The following is a 24,826-nucleotide window of genomic DNA, read 5'->3' as shown; positions in this document are numbered from 1 at the left end:
AATGCCAGAGAAGCTGCAATGGGTACAGGCATCCTCTTGAATAAAAAAAAGAGAACATTATACACCAAACACATTATTTGGCCCAAATGTGAAACATGTAAAAGTAAATTATCTGGAAATGCAAACAGATGGACGTGGGTAGCTAAGCTCTTTCCTCCACCAGAGGTTTTCTGTTGAGGACTATTTGGAGAAATGTAATTGTGAAGTGAGTAAGCATGACTTAGGTGACTGAAAAAAAAAAAAAAAAAAAAAAACCACTGTTATTTCACTACTTGGGGAAATAGTCACCAAGCAAATGGTAGACTGACAGATATTGACACGGCATGCTCCGAATTTGCCCAGGACAAAGGGCGATGGATGGAAACTTAGGCTCACCTGGTAGTCCTCAGCATAGACAATCAGGTATTCCCAGTGTTTAGTCAATGAAAACTATTGTTTCACCGTGGATAGTGCTAATAGCTTGTCATTTATTATAAGAACATCAGTATCACATAAAATTACCTTGAACCTAGGCTCCAACATGGTCCCACCAGAAAAACTGCCTGATATCTGAACAATATTGCTCAGGTCTAGATTGGATCAAGTGCATACTTTCTCTATAAAACATAAGAGATGTGATGGTTCTTTTTATGTGTTATAATTGGAAGCATTTGTTAGATAACATGCAGAGACCAGAACCATAGAACTGCAGAAATAGATTTTGTTTTCAAACAGAAATAATAATGTCCATCATTTCTGTTGTTGGCAATTATAAGTAGAAAAAAAGTTGGCTCTTATTGATCATTTCAATGGGACACAAAGTAATGGTTACACTATTCATACACTGTCAAGAAACAGGCTTTTTCATAAGCAACATCTTTTTCATTCTTGTTGCACATCCTAGATGTGAGCTAGGTATTAACAGGAAATATCATCCCATATTATGCAGATGGGAAGTATTTCTCCAGAAAAGCGCCAGTTTGATGCAAATTGCTCTCAAATGTCCAGGTGCTTGAAGTTATTATTGGTAACATAATCAATGATTGGCATATAAAGATGTGTTTTGTGTCTCATTTCCTTTAAAAAAATAATAGCACCTACCTTTTAACAACCACTTCATACATTCAGGCATAGATATACAAAGAGACAAAAAGCCAGCATTTGTGTTGCTCAGAGCTGCTTCAAAATGCTAGGACATAAGGCAAGATAATTGGGGATAATTTTCAAATCCACCTATATGATTATGGTACTTTTTTAAGGACATCCAGTCAACTTCTACTTAAGGTTCTCTTGCTACATTCTGCCCATTACTGCACTGAGGCAGAGGTGGGATCAGAATTTTCTAAACTAATATGTATTTCTTTATTTGAATGGCTAAGAGAGACAGACAGAGACAGATATCTTTTATCCACTGCTTCACTCCCCAAATACCTTTAACAGATGAGACTGAGCAAGTCGAAACCAGGAGCCTGGAACTCATTTTGGCCAGGGACCCAAGACTTGCCCTGTGATCTGCTGCCTCCCAGGGTGTGCATTGGCAGGATTCCGGATAAGAAGCAGAGCTGGGTTTCAAACCCAGGGACTCAGATATGGGATGTGGAAGTACCAAGCAGTGTCTTAACTACTGCACCAAATACCCCATATACAAGTTAACCTTTTAAGTTTAACTCTGATGAAAACACAGTTGGCCATGATTATCATGTAAGTAGGTACAGGCAGACATAACCAAGCTAACAGTACCAGTAGCAGAACAGAGCAGACTTACATGGATTCAGCACTAGATCTTTACCCAGAACAGGGTAGCACTGAGGTGGGCACTAACTCATCCACGTCAGGAGAGTGTGGCACAGACCCAGACACCTGTCGTACCAGAAGTAGCAATGGGTCTCCATTAATGTCAAGGGCCAGGATGAGGAATTCATAGTGGGTGAGCACGATCTCAGTGACTGACAGGGGAAGTTTGTAGGGAGAATTCCATATCTTGACATTTATCCTGGATGTAAATCCATTTCCGTGTAATAGAGCCCAATAATTGTTCAAAGACTAACTCCAGTCCCAAGGGCATTAATAAGAGCAAGAAAGAGGCTTCACTCTGAAGAAACCATGCTACAGACAAAGGCAAACGCCAGACAGAAAAATTAAAGCAGAATCACCGAGCAGCTTGCGGTAGAAGATCAGAGCTCCTAGGGGTGGGCTCGGAAGAGGAAGTCCTCACTTGGCCTCCTGGATCAGATTGCCTCTTGCAACCAGGAAGGAAGAGCAGGCACAAGCTCCCTCCTAGGGGAGAAGCATGCGGAGTCTGGAAGTCAGAAAAATGCTGTGAAGCACCCTGATGATGCAAGAGAGATTTCACCAGCTGGCTCTGCAAGACGTGATCTCGTGTCCAACTGACATCTCTTCCTGAGTATCTCCTAGATTATGCAAATTTCACTTCAGAGGAAGTCTAAGTGGCAGACAAAGGCTCTGCTAGAGTTCCCTAGCACCTACTTTATGCAGCACCAAGCTCACCAGTCCTAAGGGATAATTAAGAGAAAGAGCAAATGAAAGTATCTCTGCCCTCCAGAAATTTCAAATCTAGTACTTAAAATGAAGGCAATGCTGAGGAGCCCTCCACGTGGAAGCCAAGAGTTAATCACAGAAGTCAGCTCCTGGAGCTAAAAATGTCCTATGATACACAAATAATGACTTGGGAGCCACATGTCAGATGGTTGATCTAACACAGGGCTCTAAAACCCAACCCCATATATGTACATAATGCCACAAGCCATATTTAAATAAAGCAATGCTTAGCATTTGTGAAACTATTGTAGAAACAAATAAACAAGTAAAGGAATAGGAAGGAAAAACTAAAGGAAACGGAACGTGGGAAGGCAGGGAAACTGTGAGAAGCAGAGGAAATTATTCTTTATCCCAACCAGAAGAAGCCAGAGGGAGCTGCTAAGGAACCTTCTGCAAGCTCCAGATAACCACCCTGTCCACTCTTCACAGGATCATCCTAATGCATTCCCAGTCTTTATTCTCAAATTTCATCTTAATCACTGAGTCAGTGTGCCTATTACTGCAGCATTTGAGGAAAGCAGTCATCTAGATCTCTTATTTTACTGTTGGACATTTTCTCAAACAACTCAGCATTTGTTTTCTAAACCAAATGTGTCACAGAAACCTACAAATTGCAGTAATCAGAAATGAGGTTTTATGTTTTTTTCCTAGGCGATTAAAAACATTTAGCATTAGATTCTTTTCCAAGGCAAAATAAGATAAAATAACCCAAAAGGCTGGCATGGTTTTCTGCAGCCAGGATTGAAGAAAGAGCTCACCAAAAATGCTTCTTGTTTAAAAAGCAAAACTTGGGAAAACTAAATTCTAGCTATGATATGAATCACAAATAAAGCACGATGCACTAATTAGGTAAAAACGAATAATCTCAAAGAGTAATTTCAGAGCGGCAAAGATTGAAAATGACAATTTTTCTTGATAGAGAAAATCAATGATTGAGTGAAATCTCTAGCCAATCTTAAAAAAAGGGGCCCATGTTGTGACATTGAGGATAAAGCCCTCAGCTTCGGTGTTGGTTCCTTTCCTGGCTGCTTCACTTCTGATCCAGTGCCCACATGATTGGGCCCTTGCCACTCACGTGGGAGACCCAGATGAAGCCCCTGGCTTCGGCCTAGCCCAGCCCCAGCCATTGCAGCCATCGGGGGAGTGAATCGGCAGATGGAAAATCTCTCTCTTCTCTACTCTCTCTGTAACTCTGACTTTCAAATACATAAATCTTTAAAAAGCTAATGCTCAGTAATGTAATATGATATCTATAAGAAAAACAAAAAGCAGTTGGCCCTACAAAAGACAACACATTCATCAATCAGAGTGATGAAGTTCCCAACATGCATTTACTACAGAGTCTCAATGTCATGGTATTTATGAGTTCATTGTGGGCATCTTCCAGGGATGGAGGTATCCGACATCTCAGAAATCACATCAGAGCAGACAGCATTCCTGAATTGGGGAATTATCACATACCAAGTGTATCACATAAAAAACAGGTGGGAGGGAAGTTATTGGGGGAAAAAGCCATTGTAATCCATAAGCTCTACTTTGGAAATTTATATTTATTAAAGAAAAGTTATAAATAAATAAATAAATTACAAAAAAAGAACGTTAAGATAAAACATGTTTCATAAATATATGGTCTTAACAATAGAGTAATGAACTTTGTGAAAATAATCAAAAAATAAAAAATTGGCACATAATTATATAAAATTGAAAATGTTAGTTTTTACAGAAATTATGTGAAATAATAGTTATTGTATGGTGACTAATCTAATGAGTTTATTTTTACGTGTAAACCCTTGAACAAGAGACAATATTTTTTCAATCTTTTCGTTTCCTTTAAAAGCAAAACCTTAAATTTGGGTGTATGTATCACTACATTAACTGTTGTTCATATCCTTGTATTCTAAATTTGTATATTTTTCTTTAATCCGAACCTACCTAAATCAAAAATAGAATTCATATGAGTGGTGAATAACTGTTATTTGAACAAGATTAAATATTATTCCACATGTTAAGATTTAGTTTAAATTTTACTGATTGTGCATATAAATAAGGAGGTATTGTTACTCATCAGGCCTGTATCAAAAGAAAGTGTGGCCATGAAGTTCAACATTTCAAGTCGCCTTCCATGCAGGGCTTCAAGAGATTCTGATCTTGTAACAGAATGACAAATATTCAAAATGTGAGTGCAGGGCAGTGCAACTGATTATTTTAATGAGTATAACCAGTCATCAAAATAAAATGCTTCAAAGCAATCATCTAGGTAGGTATTTGGTGTTCACTTCAATGTTGCTACCAATGCTTCAGCTAGCATTGCATAGTTTTCTTCAAAATCACTGCCCACTTTTTAAACTTTTTTTTTATATTGGAAACCCCAATTTAGGAAGATTTGACTTTGGGAAACTGATAAGGAGTCTGATGAACATGGACATTTCTGCTTTGGATTTAAAAATGAAGTATCAGTACAAAATAAGAATATTTCTCTTGTAACTAATATACTCAGATGGAAGGCAATTCTAAAAGAAAAGTTTAAGAAATGGTTTCAGCAATGAGGAGGGGGAGTGTGTTGGCTTCAGTGAAACACGTGCCAATTCTGGGGTAGCTGCTGTACAAAACACCATATAAAGCATTGCATTGCTTCATGGCCATTTTTTTTTTTTTTTTTTTTTTTTAGAGACAGAGGGAGAATATTGCTGACTGACTTTCCAATGATATCCTCCAAGGAGACCTAGGACTTTAACACAAACACTGGGTGTAAGGAGGTTTGACTTCTCAAGTTTGCCTCTCAGAAGTGGTTTGGCGTCTGAGAATTGCCTTAACAGATGTTTCTAATTTTCCTGTGCTGCATGAGAAAATTGATGCATATACTTTGTGAATATGCACTGAGCATGAACTGGAAGGTCTCATTAGGTCAGAGAAACCCTTCAGCTTCCACACACAAGCATCTCTTACATTTTCTGATGAACCTGCAGTGTCTCATTAATAGTTTATTTTCACCCCCAGTGAATCTTAGGGAACTGATGGTTGATTCCATTCAAATGTTTTCAATGTAAGCTCCAGGGAGAAAGTCAAGAAACCTTAAATTTTTAGGAAGGTGTATTTGGAAAGTGTTATAACATCTTCTGTCCTGGGAAATTAAATTTTCTTTAACCTTTCAGAAATAGAATTCAGAGAAAATGTAAAGTTCTAAAACAGAGGAGCCTCTTACACACTCTATTGAGTGCTTACCAAATTCAGAAATGAAAGTTCAGAGATTTGGGGGCAATCTGTTCCTCTGAATCTGCCACAAATAAACACTGCTGCTATAAGTTAGGTATGTCTGAAAAGAGATGATTAAAATGATACTGTTGTTTTAAAAACCCAGTATCTGTTTTATTGAACTAAAAATTCTGTTAGTAACAATACTTCAAGTAAAACGAGAATTTGTTTTTTCTCCGCCGCCCTCAGCTGACATATATTTCTGGGGGAAATCTTCTTAATTCAACAGACACTATTTTGTAGACTACATACTAGTAGCATTTGCAGTATTTTCCATCTCTTCATTCATTTTGAAATAACTATTCCATTTTTATTTTGATGTCAGATGCATGGGACTGTTGGAGGTAATATTTTTCCTAAGGTAGAAGGAAATAGTTGTCTCTCTCTCTCTATGCATGTATGTATGTTTATATATATATATATATATATCACTATAAATCTGTGTGTGTGTATATATATCACTATAATTCTGCATGTTGGTTTTGGGAAGGCTTTGGAAGACATAAAGGAAAAATCTAGTTTTCTTTAACACATAAATGAGTCACTTAAGCAAAAGTCCTTAAGTGACCTTGCATAGAGAATAAAATTATAAGAAATATACTGTTTCAGAATTTTCAACAATTTGAAATAATTAGGTTAAATATGGTGATTTTCTTTTTTACTACATTTCATATATATATTTATTGAAATCATTTTACATTATAGTTAAAAGTGCTAAATAAGTAATAATTTATGTGCAGGGGTAGTTGCTAATGACTATATAAACACACAGAATTTTCATCAGAGATAACAGAACTTAACTAAGATTACATTATATGTAATTTGATCACAAAGAGTCACATGAGTAAAATGATAAAAAGGAATTAAATTTCACTGCTAAGGAAAGTCCTAGAAATAGGAATTGTGATTCTATTATAGTATCAAACCAAAATACCTTCTGAGTTTTCTGCAGTCTTTCAATGTGATAGAAGACCAGGTATTCAGCAAAGGCATCGCCAAGCCCCAAGTGTGAATATTCCACTCATCTCAGCATGACTGACTATTCTCACGTGGGGGAGGATGCGGAAGGAAATCTTGATAATTTTGTGACTACAATAGTTTGTTATTAAATAGAGTTGTTTCAATACAATTTTCCCAGGCAACTTAAGAAGGAGTTTAAATTACAGAATTTTTCAAAAATGGAAAACAGAAAATGCACTTTAAAGAGACTTGAATCTACCATTATTGCAACTGAAATGGTCAGTTATTTTACAATCTAGCTATTTGCCTAAGATAGAGGGCAGTCAAAAATTGCCAGCTGATGATTGAATTAGAAATGCATCAGGCATTAAAAGAATAATTCTCAGGTTTCTTGTAGGGAGCACAAATCAGGAAAGGAAACGAATTAATCAGTATAAGATTAACAAGTAACACTCACTTGGAAAAAAATCAAATCTAATGAAAATAAAAATTAGCAACAGATTTTGTCATTTAATTACCTTATCAGGTAGCATAGACAATGCAACAATTTTAAACTAGCTCGTAGCATTTATAATAATGTATGCACCACATCATACTTTAAGAAAAACTAACATCCAACACATTGCTTGGTAACTGTTTTGTTAATTAACTGTTCTGTTCCAAGTTGTTTTAAAACGATAATTAGGTATATTGGCTTGAAAGTTTAAGGCATAACTGAATATGCTTAAATTTTTCATTTAGGGTATAGCCTTAGGAAGATTTAAACATAGAAAATACATTTATAAATTACACCATTTGATGCCAAATATTTAAAATCTTAAAAGAACGTAGAGCCTTTAAACATTCAAAGTTTAATCTTACAAACTTACAAACAGAAAACTCACAAATAGAAAATAGAAATGTTGATTTGCAATAAGATAAAGCTGAGTAAGTTTTATATGTCTAGTTTATAAATACAATTTAGACTTTTAAAAATTGTAAAGAATTATGCAATGTGAAGAAATAAAATTTTGCCTAAAATCAAAATAAGTTTGTACTGTTCTCATTTTCTGTGTTTATTATATCCAGCCTAAAAATTTTATTTTCTGTATATATTTTGGAGAATCAAGATTCAGAGATGGATTTTAACAAATGAATCAAAATTTCACATCATTCTTATGTCTTACATTTTTAAAGGAAATCCTGATGCTAATGCTTTATGTTCAGATGGTTACTACTGCTTTTATTCATCAAGCACCTTGAGATAAATTTGATATTTAAATGTTTCCATTTTGTACAAGCCTTGATTTCTTCAGTCTTCTAAGACAGCTATAGTTGCCACAGATTTTTTTTCAAATGTCATTTTCATTGCATATCATGCTATTTCTACAAATAAGTATTTCTCTTGAACTGGAAATTTTTTCCTTGTCATTAAATAAATAATTTTAGATTCTATCCTTTCAAACCACAGTTGTTTTCAGTAGTGACTCTGCCTTTAAAAAAAAAAAAAAAAAAAAAAAACTTGGTAACTACTGTTTCTAACACAAAAAAGTTTTGTTTACACCTGAATGTTTTCTCTCTCCTTTCCTTTCTACTTCCTTTCCCTACCTTTTTGTCTGCTTTTCACTTTTGGGAGTAAAGTTTCTGAATCAAGTGGCTGTCTGGAGGGAGGAGCAGATGTGGTTACCTGTAGTCCTCGGGCATGAAACCCTTTATCACGTGAAAAATATTGAAAGTAAACGGATCTCCCCAGAGGAAGGCCTGGGAGGAAGCGGTGGAAGTCCCAGTCTGGCACAGAAGTTTAATGCTTGTTTGGGAATTTTGGGTGGAGTGTGTTTCCCCAAATGTACTCTGTTGATTTCTTTCTCTCTCTCTCTTTTAGGCTGACAGTTAATTAGCACAGAGTCTTATTGCAGAAATTTCTTGTAAAGCAGACATATCCAAGTTAGACTGAAGTGATTGTCATAAAAGAGTTGTTTGCTGTGGTGCTCACAGATGGCAGAAGAGACAGCCTGGGAAGGCACACAGGCTGATCACCGAGATGGCCTTCAAATAGGGTGAGTTTTCTGCCCTGATTCTGGCACAGTCTCCTTTCAAATATCTGGGGCTGTTATGTCCAAGTGGTTTACTTTAAAGCAGTCTTGTCATCAAAGGGGTCCCAGAGTCAAGAATAATTATGATAATTACCTAGAATTGTAACCCCCCATGATCATAATAATAATCCTGAATTTTAACCAAGTCTAATATTGTTTGTGCAATACACAGCTACATGCAAAAAGATGAAGTGCTAGACAACCACGATCTATTCTTGACTGACAAAACAGCTATAATTGTATGACTTTCTGGGATAATGGTTTAAACAAAAGTAAATAGTTAAAAAAAAAAAGCCCCCCTCCCCAAGAAAGGATTGGAAAGCTTAGCTGTGTTTAGTGCCCATTGATGAAAGCAGTGTTCTCTGATCCATGCTGCTATTGTTGGTTTTAGTTTAACTCCCTCTCAATCAATATCTAACAGGGCATGATTTAATAAGGTTTTATAATCTCCAAAAATGGGGGGAGGGTGGTTGTGGTATTGTCATTCATCAAAGGGCGCCTTTCAGGTTTCTTTGCTTTCACCTGCTGGGACCCATTTGGTCTCTTTCAAAGAGAATGCAATGACAAAATGAATGAGAAATGCTAGAATGAGAGTCCCTCATTCTACCCAATAGTATAATCAATGGGTACTTGTAATCCCTATTGTACCTCACAGAGGTAGTTGTAAGACAATTAAATCTTGCTTCTCAGGCAAATGATTTTGGTAGTTAACCTGAAACAGCCAACAATATTGAAGAGAATGTATGCATTTGAAGCAATGATGTAATGGGATACTGCCTGACCAGAAGAGCATGCGTGTGCATTGTTTGTGTGTGTGTGCATGTATGTGTACATATGTGTGTTTATCTCCATACTCTCTGTCCACAGTGTATATCATTCAGAGTCCCTTAAATATTACCTGGGTACATGGGTAAGTGACAAGGATTTTAAGCAATTTAACAATCTGTGCCTTTAATTTCTATTTTAAATGAACATGAAAATATTCGTAGTTTTGCAGCAATATACACTTTAAACTGTAGTTTCATAAACAGAAAACATTTACATAGTTAGCATCAGTTTGATGTGACAACCAATTTAGTTTTAATTTCATTTGCATCAGCTAAATTCAATTTCTTTTCCCTTCCTTGCATTCATTGCTCGAGTGTCAGAGGGAAGCTGGCCGTCTTTTGAAGCTATACTCATCTCAGCCAGCATTAGTTGTCTACCGTCAGTTGTGTGGACTTCATGTTTTATTTCGAGTATCGTCCATCAAGAGACATTATGGTTTACCCTTTTTAAAGGAAAGAATAAAAATGCAACCAGTGATAAAATTGCATAGCTCACACAAATGCTAAAATCCTGAAGAAAAATTATGCCCCTGCTGAGAAAGGCCCGTGCCTATTGATAAATGCTAACTACAAAACAAATGGTTCAAAGAGAATTTTACTTCAGAATAATTTTTAATTTTTGATAATTGAAAAATTAAAAGCTCCTTCTTTAGCATAGCTTAATATACTCTAACTTTCTTTTATATCACATTTATGTTGAAAATGGCCACTTCCATCTGCCAAAATCCTCCAGACACTCAGTTATTATTTACAGTATCTCCCAACTTCATTCCCAAGGCCAAATCAGACACTTAATTGACAGACAAACTTGTAATAACAAACATTTACCCCTGGAGGTACACATTTTCTTCTCTACCTATGAATATTTTTAATAAAACAGCTATTGATGTTGGTGATCTGTATACCAAAAATATAGCAACTGAGACACACACGTGTGTTCTGCAGACACAGAACTGCCGTGGATGTCTTTAAAAGAGCTCTTCACTGATGTCTGCACGTAAAATTCTCTCAATTATCCTCAGATAGTGCAAAACAACTCCGAGGGAACCAGAAATGTTGTCCTATGTGTCTTCCAAAGCAGAAATATTTGGTGTCAGAATTCTTCATCCTTATAGATTATTTTTTAAACTTACTATTTCGCTGTTTAGATCATAGAGGAATAAAGAAATCCCAGAGTAAAAGAAGTTGACCTGAATACAACAATGTATTCACTGGTGCTGCTGAGTTTAGTAAAGAGTGAAGCACCTGACTCCTCTGGATACTTCCAAATGAGTGGAGCTAATTGGGGTAACCCAAGCCAATGGCCATCTGAAAGGCTTGAGGTCAGGTGTTTTATTGCTGGGATAGTATTCAAAAAAATGACTGTCAGGGGTGAACGAAGAATTATGTCAAGAGCATTCAGCATTACTGCCACTAAAGAGAGAGGAGGGGAAAAACATTGTGAAGAAAAACATGTCATTTTCTAAATGAGCTAGGGAGGAGGACAGGGGAGTCACGTGGCCTTCAGCTGTTGGTTTATTAAGTTTCCATCCCCATGATCCACATCTGCGTTAGGCAGAAATAGTTTTACTTTTAAGAAAGTTGCACTCTACTCCTTTGCTGTCTTGTGGGGCAAAAAATAGACGTGCAAAACATGCAGGCGAAGTTTGTTCTTTGGTTGTTGCACCGTCTCCTACCCTATTTTCCTGGGTCTACAGCAGATCTTAGCATTGTTGTCTGATTTGCCATGGAACAGTGAACATTGCTTTTCCTAGCCAAATCATCCAGTGTTAAATGCTATGTGATACAGATCAATAGGGCGTCTACAGCTATACAAAAAGGGCAATGCTGGTTCTATTAACAATTTGGAAAGAGAGTGTGTCCTGGTGGTTAGAGGATTAAATTGGGTGCTGAGGGTTTCAGTGTCTTGAATTCCAACTCCACCCCAGCCCTTGGATTCCTGACTTAAGTTGTTACTTTTTTTTTTTTTTTCATTTTGATCTATAATAACATACCTGTGGACTATATACCTGGGGATATGCTTATCATGTCATCATGAATAAATGATCAAATCTGGAGGTCAAGGGGATTGGAGAAAGATTTTGGCTTCATCAAAATGTATGTTGCTGCAAATAGGCAAATTAATTACATTTTCCATAGAATGTTTCTATGTTTTAGGCTTTTGTTCCACCTCATCTGAGCTTACCTAGCTGCAACTTCACATTTATATCTGGAAGCAGGCAAGGGCTTGGTTTGGGGTCTGGTTCCCTGCATCTTCTTTCAGAAACAGGATACACTTTGTTTTACGTGAGCCCCTCATCAGTGGCACTTTGAGGAACTGTAATGTGGAAAACAGCCTTGGACAAAGCAGCTGGATTTTTCGTACCATGGCTACAAATGGTATTTTTTCTTCAGGATTAGCAGCACGTGTGCAGCCCCCTCCCAGCCCTTATTTCATTTTGGGGGGCAGGGGCCTGTGTGAGTGTATGGGGTAGGTTGTGACGGAATGCCTCTCTGACCATGTGGGAGAAAGAGACAGAGGCAGAGAGAGAAGTCCCATAAAGCTGTATATTGTGGTTGTTAACTCATGCTAACTTTTCTAAGTAGGACAGGCCCTGTTCTTTCCTGCCCTGATTCCTGGATTCCAGTTTCTCCGAACCCTGCCTCTCCCTCTCTCCTCTCCCTACTTCATTTCAGAAGAATGTTACATGTTTGGAAACAGTTCACTCAAGCAGTAAACCAGAGAAAGAGCAAGGAGACATACTATTTTGTTCTACTCAAACAATAGGGGCCCACCCCGCATTAATTTTGTTCTATGTCTGCTATTTCATTGGCTAAAGGTTGTGTTCCACAGAAGTGGAAATAGAGTCCTTTGGAGTGAAGACTGGGGCGATCTGAAGTTTCTGAGGCTGTGAGCTTGACCGTGGAAGCAGGGTCCGTGGATGGCACTATGGCCTTGGCGGCCACCAGCCTTGATACAGATTGAATGTGTACACCAGTGCACTATGGGAAGACATTGTGAAAACACTTGAAGAAACCAGAACTACTATATTGATAGAATAGTTTTTGGTTTTTTAGGATGGTTGTCTTAAGTTTTTGTGAAGAAAAACATAAGATTAAATGAAATAGCCAAAAAATAAGTAGCATTTCTTCCCAAAATCAATGATGAATTTCCCTTTTCTTATCATTCCCTCTATAGTTTGCTGATTAATGACACATGAATTTCAGTCATCTTGAGATGCTGTGGGGTTTCCTGTAGCTTGTATGCTTTCTATGGCCTTCTTTAAAATCTTTTATTTTGCTGATTTGTTCCAACTGATGACTTTTATTTTAAAAGTGTAATTCAAATTTATGGTATTGCAAACTATGAAAGTGTAATTTTGTGTTTTTTTTTTTCAAAGAAGTATATTTTGAATACTTTCCAAATTATTGGTGAGTCTCTGTTTAGTTTTCCTTAAAGATATACATATGGTGACTTCGTAGAACCTTCATCACAGCATGAAATATAAAATTACTCCATGAGAAAGGCTTAGGTGCTCATTTCTATATAATTACTACTCTGCTATTTAATATGTGCTATTTATTGTCATGGGGTGACTATGATAGTCAATTATTTGAATATTTAATTATTAAATTATTTGATATTTAAATAATTGGTTGGGAAAATAAACCAACCAATTAAAAGGAAAAAAAAAAGCCTATCTCAGAAAAATAAAATAAAGCAAAAAAAAAAAAAATTCCCAAACTTTTGGTTCTTTGAGAGTCTGATCAATAGAGTTTGCTTTATATTTTGTAAATAATGACATTAGAAAACCAATTTAAAATGACAATATAATGCAGTACTAATCATTTCAAATACTCATTAAATCTGCTTGATGTAGCTCCAAATATAATTTGAATTTGGGCTTTTCTGCTTGACCTAGTACGTCTACAAAAGCATTTACAAAGTTTTCCCCCCTTTCTTGTCTGGTTGTTTTACATAAAATAATATCATACATTTTATCCAGACTCTTTGAGTAAATGAACACAAAAAGAACAAAACAAAATCTTCACATCCTGCCCACCCATCACCCTCCATCATGAACACTTGGAAGTGTCCCTGTTTCCCAGAGTACGGAAATAGCTTTGTCATTTATTCAAATGGGAATCCACATTTTTTTAAAAAAGGAATTCTTGAAGAGTTTCAATGAAACAATGAATTGCAGTCCATTTTGGAGGCAGTGCCCCTCTCAGTATCAGTGAGAAGCTATTATTTTTCGTTAGTGATCAGACAGAACTGAGCAGGTAATTCCACACACATCTACACATCCCTACATGGTCTTTCCAGCACGAGTGCCTTTATTCTCCCCAGATGCTAGCTAGTCAGGTACCGCAAAAAACTGAAATTGTTTTATAATTTTGTAATCACTCACTTCACAAGCATTGGCGTTTCATCTTGTTTTAAAACCCTTAAGAGCATTAGCTAACCTGTTGTGAATTACATAGAATGTCTAAGGGTGGAACATTCAGTTGTGTGTACCTAAGATTCTCAAGATGTCTACCTACCTACCTACCTGCTTTATACCAATTCATTGAATTATTATAATCTTGGAGTTTTGGGGACTCTACCCAACTTGAAGCTTTTAATGATATGAAGCATTAGAATCAATGAAAACATAACTCATATGCTGCATTCCTTCCATTAATATAAGAAATTAACCTATGTGCTCATAAGTCAGAACTACACAGGGTAAAAACAAGATGTACCATTGCCTTTCCTTTGAAATGAGTTTGCCAAATTGCCCATTTGCTCACCAATATTTGCATTTTTTTTTTTTTTTTTTTTTTTTTTTTTTTTTTTTTGACAGGCAGAGTGGACAGTGAGAGAGAGAGACAGAGAGAGAAAGGTCTTCCTTTGCCGTTGGTTCACCCTCCAATGGCCGCCGCTGCAGCCGGCGCACCGCGCTGATCCTGGCAGGAGCCAGGAGCCAGGTGCTTTTCCTGGTCTCCCATGGGGTGCAGGGCCCAAGCACCTGGGCCATCCTCCACTGCACTCCCTGGCCATAGCAGAGAGCTGGCCTGGAAGAGGGGCAACCGGGACAGAATCCGGCGCCCCAACCGGGACTAGAACCCGGTGTGCCGGCGCCGCAAGGTGGAGGATTAGCCTATTGAGCCACGGCGCCGGCTCCAATATTTGCATTTTAAAGAGATATGATTACATTATTAACTATTTTATTAAATGTTGTAATTAAATATACTCATAAAAATCTCTGATTTTCACAAATTCATGGAAATCAGGGTTAAGAAAATACTTGGAAAGTGATACATCTTGCTCTGAGAAGCTATCCAATGAGGGAAAAAGAAACTTTTCAGAATGAATAAAAAGAAAATGAAAAAAAAATACTTTTAGAAATCTTTCAGATTTAGAACTGGTATGATATCACAACAAAATTATAAAACCCATTATATGTATAAACATAGCTATATCAGTAGCACATGAAATAATTTATGCACTTCAGTTTGCCAATGTGTAACACTATTTTTGATCATATGTAAATTTGCTATAAGAGATTTTAAAAGGAATCTTTAAAAATATATCCCAAACGACAACAGATTGTCATTCATGCACTGCTGAGCATGGAGGCCTATTTTTTTTTTTTTACCTTTTTGCTCTTATTTTAAATTAAGGCACTTATCCAAAAGATCAAAACAGCTTTTCCAATGGACATTTTGCAAAGGGAGACAGTGATAACATCTGGAAGAATACGGTAATTGCTTCTGTTGGGGAGGTGCCTCGTGCACGTCTGTGGAATCTGGAAATCCACCCAGTATGAAAGTCTGTCTCAAAGTTTGGGGAGCAGACCAGAAGGTGCCCGGGGATCAGGCAGAAACATTAAATAAAGCTGAAACGTTGCATTTGAGAAGAACAAAGGCATTTGCTTTTGCTTGGCTGGTAACGGACATTAAGAGGACACCCTCCTCTCTGACAGCAGTTTCAAATTCAGCTTCTCCTATCACTGTTCTTAATGAGCGACCCTACAATACCGGATGGAGAAAAACAAAGGGAATTTTTGATGAAAAAAAAATCAGGAAAAAAGAGATGACTGAGAATATGCAAACTTTGCCTGCACTTGTTTGCACTCAGGCTAATGCTGAAGGGACTTTCCCCTCTAACTCCCTATTAAGGAGGGCTGCATAACAAATAGCAGACTATCCCCCGAAGAGCTGAAAGGTAAAGTTCTCAGCAAGCCCCAGTAAATACCGAAGCGATTTTTACTATTCCAAATGCAATCCGACATTTTCCGAGTGCGTGTACGGGGAGGGTGGGAGACCCTCCTTTGTGTCCTCCAAAGTGCCAGGCGACACAGAAAGATTCCTCTGACAGAACACGCCTCGTCCTTGGCCGAGCGCGGGGCTGTGGGCACGCGGAGAAGCGCGGCGCGTGCCCGCGGCCGCCGGGCGGACCCAGTGCGGTGCTTTCGTGCCATCTAGTGGCCCGGGGAGAAGTCTCGGGTCCGCCCCGGGATCTGCAGGAGCCCACCGGGGCCTATAGGGCGAAGGAAGAGAGGCACTGCCCCCGTGGAGAGAGAGCCCGGGACCGTGGGCATTGCCCCCCATGAGGAGAGAGTCCGGGGCCCGTGGGCATTGCCCCCGTGGGGAGAGAGCCCGGGCCTGTGGGCATTGCCCTCCCGTGGAGAGAGAGCCCAGGGCCCGTGGGCATTGCCCCCCCGGTGAGGAGAGAGCCCGGGGCCCGTGGGCATTGCCCCCACGTGGGGAGAGAGCCCGGGGCCCGTGGGCATTGCCCCCCAGTGAGGAGAGAGCCCGGGGCCTGTGGGCATTGCCCCCACGTGGGGAGAGAGCCCGGGGCCCGTGGGCATTGCCCCCGTGGGGAGAGAGCCCGGGGCCCGTGGGCATTGCCCTCCCGTGGAGAGAGAGCCCGGGACCGTGGGCATTGCCCCCGTGGGGAGAGAGCCCGGGACCGTGGGCATTGCCCCCCATGAGGAGAGAGTCCGGGGCCGTGGGTATTGCCCCCCACGTGGGGAGAGAGCCCGGGGCCCATGGGCATTGCCCCCGTGGGGAGAGAGCCCGGGCCTGTGGGCATTGCCCTCCCGTGGAGAGAGAGCCCAGGGCCCGTGGGCATTGCCCCCACGTGGGGAGAGAGCCCGGGGCCCGTGGGCATTGCCCCCCAGTGAGGAGAGAGCCCGGGGCCTGTGGGCATTGCCCCCACGTGGGGAGAGAGCCCGGGGCCCGTGGGCATTGCCCCCGTGGGGAGAGAGCCCGGGGCCCGTGGGCATTGCCCTCCCGTGGAGAGAGAGCCCGGGACCGTGGGCATTGCCCCCGTGGGGAGAGAGCCCGGGACCGTGGGCATTGCCCCCCACGTGGGGAGAGAGCCCGGGGCCCATGGGCATTGCCCCCGTGGGGAGAGAGCCCGGGACCGTGGGCATTGCCCCCCACGTGGGGAGAGAGCCCGGCGCCCGTGGGCATTGCCCTCCCGTGGAGAGAGAGCCCGGGACCGTGGGCATTGCCCCCGTGGGGAGAGAGCCCGGGACCGTGGGCATTGCCCTCCCGTGGAGAGAGAGCCCGGGACCGTGGGCATTGCCCTCCCGTGGGGAGAGAGCCCAGGGCCCGTGGGCATTGCCCCCGTGGGGAGAGGGCTTTGGTGAAATGTTGGTGAACTGGAGATGGTTCAAGTGACGTCATTCCAGCAGTTCAAGAGGCCTGGCCTGCAATATTGGGTTGGGGTGGAATTAGTCCCAGAACTAGGGCCCCAGGCCTGCCCTCCCTCTGGGTTCGGTCCCTCTTCACTGCCCCTGATGCCACGGCCACACCCTCCACCCCACGCGTCCGCCACACACTTCTTCCATAAATTCCTGTTTTGATTTCCAGTTTCTCCAGGACTTGACGCCTCCCCAGCCCCTCGTGGCTATCAGGCTGCGACTCTTACAGGAAATGGCCCCTCTGCCCTCCAGTGCGGTGAGGGCGCCACCGTCCTGTTCCCGGGACCCTCTCAGCCGTCACGTGGCAAGGTTCACATGCTGGACCTGGAGTCGTTTTGTCACCCTCAGAAACAGGATTTCATCGTCCTCTGCAAAACGTCAGTACGATGACGTGGCACGAAGTAGTCACCCCGAGAGGACGTAACAAGTCAGCCTCAAACTAGTGTGAAGTCCCCCAAGTCACACCTTGCATTGTTTCCGATTTGGAACATTCTCGCGTTTGATCCCATTGGCTCACTGGCTTTAGTATTACATTTATTATGTCTACAGATAGAAACCAGTTAACTCAAAGAGTAGAGTTTCCTCCTCGGATAGTGGGAAAAATTAGATTGGCAATGTTTTTCTTGAGAAACAATTTCAGAGTACAAAGAAGCTTATTTTTTTTTATTTTTTTTAACTTTTATTTAATGAATATAAATTTCCAAAGTACGACTTATGGATTACAATGGCTTCCCCCCCATACCGTCCCTCCCACCCACAACCCTCCCCTTTCCCACTCCCTCTCCCCTTCCATTCACATCAAGATTCATTTTCGATTATCTTAATATACAGAAGATCAGCTTAGTATACATTAAGTAAGGATTTCAACAGTTTGCTCCCACACAGAAACATAAAGTGAAAAATAATAGATGATTTTTTTTTAATTTATTAATTTGTGTAACAGGTGTTGGCAATCATTTGGTCCTGGACCAGAATTAAAGTGTTTAAAACAACCAAACAGAGGTGTTGTTGGTGAAACAAATTTTGAAGCTGTCATGGCCTAAGAATCATACATATTTTTTTATTGTGATTGGAGATCAATAAGAAGGCCAAATTGTGACTTTCTTCAAATACATGGTATTCAAAGATTGATAAATATTTTAAATAAAACATTGCAGCTTCCAAGGGTTTAGGTAATTAATTTAGTATTTGCTGAACAGGCAAGGCATGCACATGTAACTTTCCAAACATTATCAATAACGTGCACTGGGGAAATAATTGTAGTGACCACTTCCCTTATCTGCAGCATGTATGTATATATCAAAATATTCACTTCCAAAGATTTGCTTATGAAGAACAGAAAGTCACCAACTGGGAGTTAAGCATTTGCCTAATGGGTAGGGTGTACGTGTCTTGCTTGTGTTCTTTTTAAACATCTGCTTTCTCACCATTTAGACAATGAGCAGATATTTTAAAGAATGCTCCTCTTTTCAAATGCTGAACCAGACGGAATGTTCTTTAATTTTTCTACTTTGTACCAAATTTTAATAAAACTTTGCTTTAAGAGGAGTCAAGTCTGGGTTTTCACGTTTTAAAGGGCTGCGAGGGAAATTTCATGTCACACAAATGCTGAATGTGTTCCTCTGATTCCTTCTCCTGGAATGGCAATATTAAATCTTAAATAAGAGCTGTTTACTGACTGATTATATCTTCTGTTTGTTCAAATAATTGGTGCAATTTAAAAACTGATTTTTATGTAATTTTTCTCATCTAATTGGTAATTGAAAAATCATAATTTTTTTTAATATTTTCTGGTAATTATTAATATGTCCTTCAGTTTTGTTTCTCTGTATAGCAATAAGTTACTTCTACAATTCTGATAAATACTGGTCAGTTTTTCCATGTTATATCCATACTAATGAAAGGAAAGCAAATTTTAAATCCAGCAATTTTTCTACATGTTTGAACATCAATAATATTCAGAACTATAGATGCCAATGTTCCTTAGAGCAATACTAAAAAGAAAATAAAAACTTTGGAAAGCTAGAAATTTCTTTGTTGAGTTGCATCATATTGCTTCTTTTTGCATTTTTTTCCAAAGTAATTTCACACAAACAGAAAGGAAAAAAATAGGCTTCCAGAGAGTTATGTAAATATATTTCAGTAAAATGCTACTTTTTTGGTAAAGGTAAATTCAGTATAACCATACACATTTGTTGTTTTAAAGAAAAGAGAAAAAACTCCCTGGGTGGTTTCATTTTAGAGAAAAAAGCATGTGGGGCTCACACACGTTGCTGTCTGAGGACAGTGCTGAATTTTGATGAGACAGGAAGCTATAATTGGAGTGATCATTTTTTACACTGTTTTTAATTGTAATCAGTACAGATGTTTGGGGCCTTATATAAGGTAGGAAACATAGTGCAGTTGATAATATTTTAGGCCACAGGCTGCTCAAGTTGGCTCATCTTACAAGATAAATTCAATATCCAAAGTTACTGAGAAGTAAAATTCACAGAAATTTAAAACCAAAAAACCATCATTTATGATGAAGTAAAATGCACAGATCTTAACCTTACTAAGCTCACCCAGGTAACTTTCTTTTTCTTTTTTGTATTCTTTCCATATAAAATGACATAAAGAAATTTCGTGTATAAAATTATGAGAAAGGAGAATTTGAATTATGATTAAAATATTTTGATAAGGAAAATATTAAAATATTCATAATTTAAGCTTGATTTCTCCAAGGATAAGACAATTTGATTCATTCTTTAGGTGTTAGAATTCAATCCAAGTGAGAACACTTGTATGTAAGCATTACATTTTGCATCTTTCCTTTTTCCTATTTGTATTTTAAGATGCGTTTTCCTGTGAATGGATCCTAAGTGGTTAGATAGATAGATAGAAATAAAAATAAAAATAAAAATAGATAGATAAATGGTTGATAACAGATGTCCGAATTTTTCCATTTTTATTCAGATGTTTTTAATGGATTAATGGACTCAATGGACTTTGGCATTTCTATTATATATCGGGGGAAGCTCATTCTATACTTTCTGGAGGAATGATTTGCAGTCTCATAAACACAAATCAAGTGGGCCCTCTCCTCCCTTTCGTGTGTGGGAGTGGTTGGTGTGTAGGAACGTTCTTGGGTGGGTGTTCACCTAGCGCTGCTCTGAGGCGGACACTGTGGGTGCTGGTGGATCACTGTCTTTCACTTTTTCTGGCCTGTGTTGCACTTTCAGTAGCGACGCGGCAAGGCTGCAGCAGTACCCCTTTCCGTCTGCCTCCCGAGTGAAGCAGAGGGTAGAAAGCCATGCCCCACACAGACGCATCTGCTCTATTGAAAACAATGCATGTGTTCAAGACTCAACAAGGCATTTTGAGTAACAGTGAGGTTTAAGGGTTAACAGATTACTTCTCCCCAGGGGTCCTAGGGGAAAATGTCCTTTTATCCTTCTATCAAAATCACATTTAAACTATTGCTGGCATCTGATTATAATTAGTAGAAATGTGAATGTATTCATGTTAGAGCTAAGATTCTAAACTGGTTACTATCTAAATTAAGGACAAAAATAAATTTAGGAATATTCTTCTTTAAATTTTTAGACCTCAGATTGCTAACTTAAGAAAGATATCCTGCCTTCATTACCATAGCAATTTGAAAATCTGTTCATTGCTAGTGTGTATGACTTTCACAAAGGAACTTACAATTTTTATATGACTAATAATGACTATTTTAACAACAATAGCTGCTATTTAATGCTATGTGCAATGATTTAAGTATTATTACTGCCCATCTTTAGAAAGGTCTTGCAAAATACAGGCAGTTAATATTTTGGATGAGATTAAGATCATTTCAATAAGCTGCCCATGCTCCCCAGTTGGGATCATTTACCCATGGTCAGCCAGCTACCAAATGGCAAAATTAATTGAAATCCATATTTGCTGCATCCCACCAGAAATCTTCCCTCCATGCCATGCTGTTTACTCACATGAGTCATAAACTAGTTCAGGTGTTTCGTGTATATTATTTGTGGGACTATATGTTCTGTGAATTTTCCTAAATGCTTCTTAAATTGAACTGAATTGTATATGAACTTAAATTGAATATGGATTCGTGAATAGCAATATATTCATGGTACTCACTTTTTAGCAAACATAGACATAGAACTCCAATCACATAGATCAAAAATTAAAACATCAATTTTTGGTCAAAACTGGGGATCATGATGCTAACAAATTGGATTTACATGACATTAAAATGCACCCTAATGGATGAACTTAGTACTTGCTCTTTTTGATTTGATATATTCTGTATAATTAGATTGTGGGATGGCACTATTTCCCTCCTTGTTCATATCTGTTGCCATTTATCTCATTCATCTACAGATTCTTGCACTTGATTTATTATTCCTATGACTTCAAACATAAAACACATTCGACAGAACATAGCTAGTTTATCTCTGCCCAACTGGCCGCAGACTTTCTCCAAAGTCCAGGTAGTTGTGGTGGTTAACCTCACTTAACTGAATTCCCATCTGACTTGGCATTTCTTGGCATCTGTTTCTACTACATCAATTTGTATAATAAATTTACTTCATTTCATATAGGTACTTAGTATTTTAAATTGTATCTAAATCCTTTGAAGTGGAAGAAATTTTCATCTCCTTACATTTTCTATAATATCTATCCAAGGTACTCTGTGGAGTGCCCTGAAGAAGAGCTACTTCGTTCAAGACTGAGCCAAGTGAATCGGAGCCCAAGGCCATTTCCCAGTTTTAGAATAAAACTTTTTTTTCTTTCATGTAAACCAATAAGATGTTGTTAAATAAGATAAGGTCAAGACTAACCCTTATAGAATGCTATTTGTTTCACATTTTCTGGGTTTGGCTCCAAGTCTCATAACCTTTCTTTGTGTAGCGTTCCATAAGCCACCTGGGGATTTTTACTTAATCATCCCCCTTTTTCCCCAAAAAAATGCTCTTAACATAAAAAGAACAGATTTCATGTAGTTCACAGATAGAGTTCTAAGATAACCATACTTTCCTCCATCCCTCAATCCCCTCTTCTTCCTTTCCTTCATTTCTTTCCTCTAAATCCTTTGCATCCTTTATGGATGCGCCCAGTGTGAGGAGCAGCATGAAAAGTTTTTCTGAAGTTACTCTACATTACAACTGTTACTACTCCTTCATCTGCCAATTGTTTTTAACAGAGTGCCTGAGAGGAAATAGGCTTAACTCAGCCACTTGATTGTAACTAAGTAATATGAGGCTTTTAAAACTGTATATCACAAATAGGTGCATAGATGTCTCACGTTGCATGGATCAGTAACCAAGTGTGGACCATTCCATCCACAGTGACAAGCTGGAAGCTTGCAGACCAGATCTCATCCTCACATAAGCTTTGTTTGGCATGCCCAGTTTCCAGAAAAATAAGCATTTTTTTCTTCAAAAACCAGGGCATTTTATCATTTTTAGAAATTATGCTTTTTCATGAAGAACTAGAAGGCTGCATCACACTAGATCTTCTTTCTTGCAGAGTAAAATCGCCTGGGACTGAACATTAGCTATTCTCTTTAGACAGGGCACACTTTCTCCAATTGGCCCGAGACCTCAGGACTTCTTAGAGAGATTTCCACCAAGCCCACTTCAAGCCTTCATTGTCTGCCTTCCATCTGTAAGCATTTAAGTGATTCCTGATTTAGCCTAAGCCCTGCATTTTGAACTATTAAAAGGAAAGCTGAGTCATTTATCGTGATGAGTCTAAGCCTTGGATGTTATCCACTGAGTGATTAGATGCTTCAAAATGAGTTACTTTTAGACATTTCAAAAGGATTTTTAAGATAACGCATTCTATTATGAGCTTGTACATACAAATGTACACTATATCATTACTAAAATTGGCTGTGCCATGATTTATTACACTAAGTATCTTCCATATCACATTTTTTCTAAAGGTTAGACAACCAAATTGGCAATATGTTTTTTCATTAGATATATAGACACAAGTTGTTCTGTGTATGTAAGAAAATATGAAGTTTCAATGTATATGGGAGAGTTCATGGAAAATTTATATTATGAAAACTATGTGTATTTAAAAAATTGTACCAAATTAAGCATATCTTTCTATTCCCTTCTATTCATAAATTTTCTGACCATACCCTGCCTAGTTCTCTGTGTCTGAGAGAATTGATTTCATCAGTGTATGGGCAGAGCTCTTTCTTCCTTGATGTCTTTCTGTCCTGTGATGCTGAGGTGTCCGGTGCAGAGGAAGGATCAGCCACTGAGAGATGGATACACGGGGCAAAGTGAAATTGGCCAAGCACTAGAAATGCAGATTGTTGCACAGAGCCCCAGGTACAATGAAAAAAGCTGAATATCCTACTGCTCCCAAGAACTGCCTTGGAACCGGAATCCATGGAATCTGCTTGGCCTGTTTGGAGCTAAGTTTCTGACTCTGGATAAGTGAAAGGGTCTTCTTTGAATGGACCCTTTTCTGGAGAGTGAACTATTCCAGTAGCACTGGAAGTCACTTAAAGGAAAAAAAAATTGGTAATAAAATTTATTGTAATTGTGTGTTTGTGTTATTCATAACAAAGCATTTCTTAGATAAAAATGAATATCCCCTCAACACACACACACACACACACACACGGACACTCACTCTGGATGGTTTCTTTTGTCTCTCGGATTTACCTCAGGCAACTTGAGGAAATGTAGAAAGCCAGTTGCCATATGGAAATGATCACTCATGTGCCCGCGTGCCACCACATACAGGAGCTCTTATCAAGACATAAGAGAATGCTAGAGAACTAATTACAGCATCACTTTCACACACGACACTCTCAGGAAGTTCAGGTTAATTGATTCCCTCCATAAGTATTTTCATTGAAAACTTGATGAAAGGCCCTGATCTATGTACTGAAGGTGATAGAACAAAAATTCAAGATCAAAGCCTTGCCCACCAGTGGCTGACTGTCTAATTAAAGATGTGTCATCATGCCAAATTGTGTGTGAGCATCACAAGGAATGTGGTTGAATGAATATTACAGTTCCAAGACAGAACAGCTAATAAACACATCACATCAGAGGTGTGACTTCAGTTCAGCAATGAAGAATGGGGAAAACAGAGCATAGAATATGTTGAGGGAGCTGGCGCTGTGGTGTAGTAGGTTAAGCCTCTGCCTGTGGTGCCAGCATCCCATATGGGTGACTATTCCAGTCCCAGCTGCTCCACTTTGAATCAAACTCTCTGCTGTGGCCTGAGAAAGCAGTGGAAGATGGCACAAGTGCTCCGGCCCCTGCACCTCCCTGGGAGACCTGGAAGAAACTCCTGGCTCCTGGCTTTGGATAAGCTCTGGCCATTGCAGCCATTTGGGGAGTGAACCTGTGGACGGAAGACCTCTGTCTCTCTCTGTCTGTAACTCTGCCTCTCAAGTAAATAAATAAATCTAAAAAAAATAAAAGTTTGAGATATGAAATGTGTTCTAGTCAGTTGACAGTGAGGATCCCCACCTGTGTAG

The 24,826-nt window shown here is 39.2% G+C and overlaps 1 long non-coding RNA gene across 1 annotated transcript in view; it reads left to right on the top strand.

Annotated features, from left to right (window-relative positions):
* Positions 1 to 8,309: 8,309 nt before the first annotated feature.
* The window catches only part of LOC138845134 (uncharacterized), a 180,950-nt gene continuing 164,433 nt past the window's right edge, over positions 8,310 to 24,826 (top strand). Inside the window, exon 1 of the long non-coding RNA XR_011381864.1 lies at positions 8,310 to 8,786. This is a non-coding gene — a long non-coding RNA (uncharacterized lncRNA). The remainder of the gene's footprint in view (positions 8,787 to 24,826) is intronic.

The sequence above is a fragment of the Oryctolagus cuniculus genome, chromosome 14 (genome assembly GCF_964237555.1).
Source record: "Oryctolagus cuniculus chromosome 14, mOryCun1.1, whole genome shotgun sequence".
In the NCBI taxonomy this organism is placed as follows: domain Eukaryota; kingdom Metazoa; phylum Chordata; class Mammalia; order Lagomorpha; family Leporidae; genus Oryctolagus; species Oryctolagus cuniculus.
This window is presented reverse-complemented; position numbering and strand designations above follow the sequence as displayed.